At 43.9% G+C, this 7,500-nt stretch overlaps 6 non-coding genes across 6 annotated transcripts; all 6 read left to right on the top strand.

Annotated features, from left to right (window-relative positions):
• The first annotated feature begins 201 nt into the window (after nt 1-201).
• Nucleotides 202-320, top strand: LOC133429138 (5S ribosomal RNA). The gene has a single exon (XR_009774103.1). It is a non-coding gene; the product is annotated as a 5S ribosomal RNA (ribosomal RNA).
• A 199-nt stretch (nt 321-519) lies between these two features.
• LOC133429226 (5S ribosomal RNA) lies at nt 520-638 on the top strand. The gene has a single exon (XR_009774186.1). It is a non-coding gene; the product is annotated as a 5S ribosomal RNA (ribosomal RNA).
• Nucleotides 639-837: 199 nt separating this feature from the next.
• Nucleotides 838-956, top strand: LOC133429538 (5S ribosomal RNA). Its single transcript, XR_009774460.1, has one exon. It is a non-coding gene; the product is annotated as a 5S ribosomal RNA (ribosomal RNA).
• A 199-nt stretch (nt 957-1,155) lies between these two features.
• On the top strand, nt 1,156-1,274 carry LOC133429426 (5S ribosomal RNA). Its single transcript, XR_009774354.1, has one exon. It is a non-coding gene; the product is annotated as a 5S ribosomal RNA (ribosomal RNA).
• Nucleotides 1,275-1,491: 217 nt separating this feature from the next.
• LOC133428981 (5S ribosomal RNA) lies at nt 1,492-1,610 on the top strand. The gene has a single exon (XR_009773953.1). It is a non-coding gene; the product is annotated as a 5S ribosomal RNA (ribosomal RNA).
• A 558-nt stretch (nt 1,611-2,168) lies between these two features.
• Nucleotides 2,169-2,287, top strand: LOC133429693 (5S ribosomal RNA). The gene has a single exon (XR_009774610.1). It is a non-coding gene; the product is annotated as a 5S ribosomal RNA (ribosomal RNA).
• The last annotated feature ends 5,213 nt before the right edge of the window (nt 2,288-7,500 follow it).

Here is a 7,500-nt window from a genome sequence, read left to right as displayed (position 1 = left end):
AACGCTCTTGCTTAATCTAGCCACACATATTTCAACGTGGTAACAGCGACAGCTCACGTCCTAAAGTGTTTTGCACATGGTTAAGGCACTTTAACTCCAACAAATAAGCGCTTCTAAATTATTATCACCAACAAATCAATGACTTATATTATATGACTTATCTTCAACTCCATATAAGAGGTATTTCAAGCTGCAGCGTCTGCATAGGGCCATACCAGCCTGGATGCGCCCGAACTCGTCTGATCTCGGAAGCTAAGCAGGGTCGGGCCTGGTTAGTACTTGGATGGGAGACCGCCTGGGAATACCAGGTGCTGTAAGCTTTTTCCACCAGCAGAGAGGGCTCTCGCTTAATCTACCCGCACATATTTCAACGTGGTAACAGCGACAGCTCTCGTCCTAAAGTGTTTTGCACATGGTTAAGGCACTTTAACTCCAACAAATAAAACCAACAAATCAATGACATATATTCTATGACTTATCTTCAACTCCATATAAGAGGTATTTCAAGCTGCAACTTCTGCTCACGGCCATACCAGCCTGGATGCGCCCGATCTCGTCTGATCTCGGAAGCTAAGCAGGGTCTGGCCTGGTTAGTACTTGGGTGGGAGACCGCCTGGGAATACCAGGTGCTGTAATCTTTTTCAACCAGCAGAGAACGCTCTCGCTTAATTTAGCCACACATATTTCAACGTGGTAAGAGCGACAGCTCACGTCCTAAAGTGTTTTGCACATGGTTAAGGCACTTTAACTCCAACAAATAAAACCAACAAATCAATGACTTATATTCTATGACTTATCTTCAACTCCATATAAGAGGTATTTCAAGCAGCAGCTTCTGCTTACGGCCATACCAGCCTGGATGCGCCTGATCTCGTCTGATCTCGGAAGCTAAGCAGGGTCGGGCCTGGTTAGTACTTGGATGGGAGACCGCCTGGGAATACCAGGTGCTGTAAGCTTTTTCAACCAGCAGAGAACGCTCTCGCTTAATCTACCCACACATATTTCAACGTGGTAACAGCGACAGCTCACGTCCTAAAGTGTTTTGCACATGGTTAAGGCACTTTAACTCCAACAAATAAAACCAACAAATCAATGACTTATATTCTATGACTTATCTTCAACTCCATATAAGAGGTATTTCAAGCTGCAGCATCTGCTTACGGCCATACCAGCCTGGATGCGCCCGATCTCGTCTGATCTCGGAAGCTAAGCAGGGTCGGGCCTGGTTAGTACTTGGATGGGAGACCGCCTGGGAATACCAGGTGCTGTAAGCATTTTCAACCAGCAGAGAGCGCTCTCGCTTAATCTACGCACACATATTTCAACGTGGTAACAGCGACAGCTCACGTCCTAAAGTGTTTTTCACATGGTTAAGGCACTTTAACTCCAACAAATAAGCGCTTCTAAATTATTATCACCAACAAATCAATGACTTATATTATATTACTTATCTTCAACTCCATATAAGAGGTATTTCAAGCAGCAGCTTCTGCTTACGGCCATACCAGCCTGGATGCGCCCAATCTCGTCTGATCTCGGAAGCTAAGCAGGGTCGGGCCTGGTTAGTACTTGGATGGGAGACCGCCTGGGAATACCAGGTGCTGTAAGCATTTTCAACCAGCAGAGAGCGCTCTCGCTTAATCTACCCACACATATTTCAACGTGGTAACAGCGACAGCTCACGTCCTAAAGTGTTTTGCACATGGTTAAGGCACTTTAACTCCAACAAATAAGCGCTTCTAAATTATTATCACCAACAAATCAATGACTTGTATTATATAACTTATCTTATTTTATTTTTTTATTTTTTCGTTTATTTCGGCATGTTTATATAGACACATTTCATCTCCAGAACATTATACATTGCATACTCAGCACATGACGAAAAGGGTACGGGAGAAGCTGACGCTTATCAAAGTCCCGCCCCGTTCTATGTAAGATTCATGATCACATCAACAACAGAATTCAGTAAGATACATAGTTTACCACATAGCAATTTGTCTAATTTCATCCTTCACAGTCCAGATAGCATGTATGTTTGTACACGTGTCCAGTCCACTCATCCTGATCACCGTTCCTGTGATTTACTACTGTGTCCACTGTTCAGTTATTTTAATGTCCAAGCCTCTTTTAACTCCATATCAGAGGTATTTCAAGCTGCAGCTTCTGCTTACGGCCATACCAGCCTGGATGCGCCCGATCTCGTCTGATCTCGGAAGCTAAGCAGGGTCGGGCCTGGTTAATACTTGGATGGGAGACCGCCTGGGAATACCAGGTGCTGTAAGCATTTTCAACCAGCAGAGAGCGCTCTCGCTTAATCTACCCACACATGTTTCAACGTGGTAACAGCGACAGCTCACGTCCAAAAGTGTTTTTCACATGGTTAAGGCACTTTAACTCCAACAAATAAGCGCTTCTAAATTAATATCACCAACAAATCAATGACTTATATTATATGACTTATCTTCAACTCCATATAAGAGGTATTTCAAGCAGCAGCTTCTGCTTACGGCCATACCAGCCTGGCCACGCCCTCTGATTTCCTGTTTGTGCAGGAAGAGTGACGTGGCAGTTTGGTTCATGGTGGATGAAGGAGAGACAAAGTTCAGATTGGAAAACAAACGAAAAAGGCTCAGAGAAGTGGAGAACAACAACACCTCCCCCGGCAGCAGTTGCTGCAGGGGGGCTACTCCAAGGGAGTATAAAAAAACTAAAACGGATTACTCGGTGATGAAGGTGGATAACGGACTGGACATGAGCTCAGCTATGACGGACAAAATGGAGTCGGAGGGGATCCCAAGGCAAAAGATGGCCCGCGCAATGGTCGGAGCCGGAGACAAAGAGAAGAGAGCGGGAGAGGGGCCCGAGGCAGAGAAAGTGGAGAAAAGGAGGACGGGAGGACAACACAGCGGAGCGGTGTGGAAGGGGGCAGAGGAGGAGACGGCAGCAAGGGTGGCGGAGCCGAGAGCTGCAAAAGAATGTTGGGATCAAGCGGAAGACCAGAAAAAACTTGTAGTAAATGTGGAGATAGAGGGAGATGATGCCATCTCCCTCATGGAACTCTTGAAAGCTGTGAGTGTTACATGCGGTCGTGTCGTTGGCTGCCGAGTAAAGGCGGACAGAAAGTGGGAACTAACAATGGGCAACCCGCACGGGAAAAACAGACTGTTAGATGGTTTCAAGATAAGAGATTCGCGAGTGATCGCCTCTGAAATAATGAAGGACACGAGAGTGGTCTCATTTTTAAGTCTTCCTATTTATATCACTGATGAGCAGATTTTCACAAAGCTGGCACATTGGGGAGTAGAGCCGGTCTCACCAATCAAGAAGAGAAAATGGCCTGGCACGGACATATTCGACGGCACCAGGTTCCTGAAAGTCAGGTTCCCAGAGTCGGTGGCGGCTCTGCCGTATAGCACGAAATTTGACACGCTCGAGGGTCCGGAGTATTTCAGGATCATCCATAACAACCAAATGAGGGTGTGCAGACTGTGCCTACAGCAGGGGCACATTCTGCGGGAATGTCCTGAGTTCCTGTGTTACAAATGTAACAAACAAGGACACTATGCAAGAGAATGTGCACGCATGACGGAACGAACCGGCGGAGAGCAGGAGGAGAAGGAGGAGAAGGAGGAGACGGAGGAGTTGGTGGAGGAGAGCGAGGCAGAAAAGAAGGAGGCGGCGGAGGAAGAGGAGGAGGAGGAAGACGGAGAAGGAGAGGTTGAGAGCCTGGTGGGGGACATGGAGGAGGAAGCGGTGGAGGAATCGATGGAGGAAGCAGGGAGTGACGAGGGAGGAGATGTCGCAGAGGATGCAAAGGAGGGGAGCAGTGGAGATGAGGAGGAACGAGGCGGACAAGATTGGGGTGAAGGACAAAGCAGCGGGGGGTCGCTTCCTTGTGCGCAGCAGAGAGTCACCAGGCGGGGTGGTGAGAATCCTGCTGAGACGGAGGACGTGGAGACCGGAAACGGAGCGAGGGGGATATCGAGGAAAAGATCAGGTACGAGAAAAGGGCGAGCACAGAAGAAACGTATGCACAATGAGGAAACTTCTAATATCCAGCGGTGATGGTCCGTTTCTCCTCCTTATCATGGTGTTAATGCCAATAACAGTGGCATCCATTAATGCAAACGGGCTGAGAGACAAGACGAAGTTCGAAAGCATGATAAGATTAAGTAAGGCGGATGTAATATGCTTACAAGAAACTCATTGGGATGCAGTAACGGAGCGAGACATGATAAAGCTGTGGGATGGGGAATGCTTCTCTAGCCATGGAACTAACATTGCAAGGGGAGTGGCGATTTTGTGTAAAAGGGACAGTGGAATTAAGGCCACGATGAGGGCTAAAGATGGAGAAGGAAGATGGATTAATATAGATTGTGTAGCTCAGGATGTGAATTATAATATTTTAAATGTCTATGCACCGAATACAGAAGGCGATCGCACAGCCTTCTTTAGGAAATTTTATAAAATAGCCGAAAAGTGTGATGTTATAATAGGAGATTTTAATGTGAAATTGTGTCATCTGGATATAAACGAAAGTTGTGTATGGAGACAAGATGCCTCAAGAAAGGTTCTAAATGACTTTATGATGGTTAACAACTGGTGCGACGTATGGAGAGTGAAAAATCCTGATAAGAGGCAATATTCAAGGGCGCAAGTGGTTCAAGGGGTTCTAAAACGAACCAGAATTGATTTGTGCTTAACGAAGACATCGCATATACGATTATTTAATAATGTGGATTATAAATGGATACACTTAAGCGATCACGCCATACTATCATTAGAAATGGGGGAACAGGAAGAGAAAAGGGGAGGGGGGACATGGCACTTAAATGCACATCTCTTGTACGATGTGAATTATAATAGAGCCATTAGGCAACTAATTTTGAGCGTAAGCTCACAACCGGGTTTTGAAAAGAATATAATACAAGGCTGGGAGGACTTGAAGACAAAAATAAAAGGGAAATCCATACAATATGCGAAAAGGTTTCGGGCGAGACAACAGAAGAAAGAAAGAATGCTAAGAGCAGAAATCGAAAAGGTTGAGAGACAGAAAGGCTCGGAGGGGAATAAGTTAATAAGATTGCATACCGAGTTAAAAGAGTTGGAGAGGTTGAAATGCGAAGGGGCTATATTAAGGAGCAAAGCGCAGTATGCGGTGGAAGGAGAAAAAAATACCGGCTTCTTCCTGAACTTGGAAAAAAGAAGGCAAAACAAATGCTACATAGCGGAAGTGATAAATGAAAAGGGAGAGACAACAGCTGACTTTGTAGAGATCTTAGAGACAGTCCAGAATTATTATACCCATCTTTTTGAAACAGAGGGGACAGATGATGGGATAACAGAGGAGATCCTGGCAAAATGTGAGATGAAGTTAGCTGAAGAAGACACACTCATGTGCGACCAGGAGATGAAGGAAGAGGATATTGATTTGGCAATAAAACAATTAGTACTAAATAAAAGTCCAGGTAGTGATGGACTAACAGCGAATTTTTATAAACAATTCAGTGATATATTGAAACCAATATTGTTAAATTTATACAGAACAATAGAATTAACACAATCCGTGCCGGCATCTATGGCAAGAGGGATCATAACGATCATATATAAGAAAGGGGATAAACGAAATCTAGCCAATTATAGGCCTATAACACTACTAAACACGGATTACAAAATATTGATGAAAGTACTAGCAAACAGAATAAAACAGGTCGTGCACACTATCGTAGAGCCCTCTCAGGCTTATAGTGTGCCGGGAAGGGAAGTTTCAGATATTTTGAATACTGTCAGAGACACAGTAGAATTTTTGAAAACTACCAGCAAAGAGGGCATTCTGGTCTCACTGGACTTCAACAAAGCCTTTGATAGAGTCGAACACAAATTTATGTTCAAAGTTTTGGAGAGGGTGGGATTTGGAGCGCGTTTTCTCGGGTGGATTAGGTTAATGTACGCCAACGCCACTGGCAGTGTGAAGTGTAACGGGGGGGTTACCGATCCTTTTCCGCTTCGAAGGTCGGTGAGACAGGGATGTCCACTGTCCTCAATTTTGTATACAATAATCGTGGAAACACTGGGTGTCCTTATTAAAAAAGATTCAGAAATAAAAGGTATAGAATTACCTGGAGGGGAGATGTGCACTATACAACAGTTTGCTGATGATACCACGTTACTGATTAAAGACATAAATAGTGTACATAGAATAATAAACTTGGTAGAACGATATGGTAGAGCCTCAGGAGCTAAAATAAATCCAGATAAATCAGAAATCATGTTCATCAATATGAAGGGGCCGCCGCAAAATGAATTACCGGTACAATTACAAGCAGAACATATCAAAATATTGGGTACATACATTGGGGTAAACAGTGAAACGGCCAGGGACATGACATGGACTAGTATAATTAAAAGGATAGAAGCAATTTTGTGCTATTGGCGAATGAGGAACCTGAAACTCAATGGGAAGGTGGTGGTATTAAATAGCTTGGTAATGTCTAAAATATATTATGCACTCACGGTGATAGATCTACCCTTATGGGCACTAAACAAACTAAATGAGATTATGACAGTTTTCTTGTGGGGGACAACGGTGGGGAAAATCGCAAGAAAAACATTAATAGGGAAATATGAAGAGGGAGGGCTAAAATTACTAGACATAGAAAGTAAGAAAAATGCTTTCAGGATTAAATTGGTCAGAAAATATCTGTACGATGACACGGCTTACGGCTGGAAGGGTCTTATGCAGTTTTTTTTAAATCGAGTGCTCGGAATAGGAGATTTTGTCCTGCTTATGAAACCGAAGAGGCCGATGACAGCGGGAGTCCCATTATTTTATAGGGAGGTCCTCAAAGCACAAGCTGGCTTCCTGGAGCATATAGAATATGGGGCGAATTCTATAAGCCTAATAAGAGAACTGCCGATATTTTTAAATAAATATATAAAGAAAGAAAATAAAATGTTGTATAATAACAAAATGATAAGAGCTGGACTAGTACAGCTGAAAGATATAATGTATGAATTTGTGCCCGGTTTTTTGCCGACGCAGGCCGTGGTGGATAGTATAAGGGAAGTTGATTATAATTCAACATACACGGTCATAGAGAATTATTATAAGACTATTCAGAGAAGTATCCCACAACAATGGAGAAGGCTGATAGAAACAGGTACAGCTAGAGATAGGACGAGCAAACTCCCAGAGCTGGGAATTAAGCGAGAGGGGGAAAACAAGAGCTTCAGTCTGATCTCCTGCAAGGAAATCTACGAGCGTTTTTTAGTGAACGTCACGAAATCACCGGCCTCCTTGTCGTATTGGAGCAAGGTCTTTCCACAGAAAGAGGGGTGGAAAATATGGGAGAAATGGAAAGTACAGGGTAACAGCATCGAGGCTGAGGACAATGATTTCAAAATAAGACACAATAAAATTTTCACTAATGTGGTTTTACATCAACTGGATAAAGCTGTAGACAGAGATTGTGATGTTTGTGGCTTATTGCCGGAAAC

The sequence above is a fragment of the Cololabis saira genome, unplaced genomic scaffold (assembly GCF_033807715.1).
Source record: "Cololabis saira isolate AMF1-May2022 unplaced genomic scaffold, fColSai1.1 scf032, whole genome shotgun sequence".
Taxonomy (NCBI): Eukaryota; Metazoa; Chordata; class Actinopteri; order Beloniformes; family Belonidae; genus Cololabis; species Cololabis saira.
The sequence above is the reverse complement of the archived record's forward strand: the minus strand, read 5'-3'. Positions and strand labels throughout refer to the sequence as shown.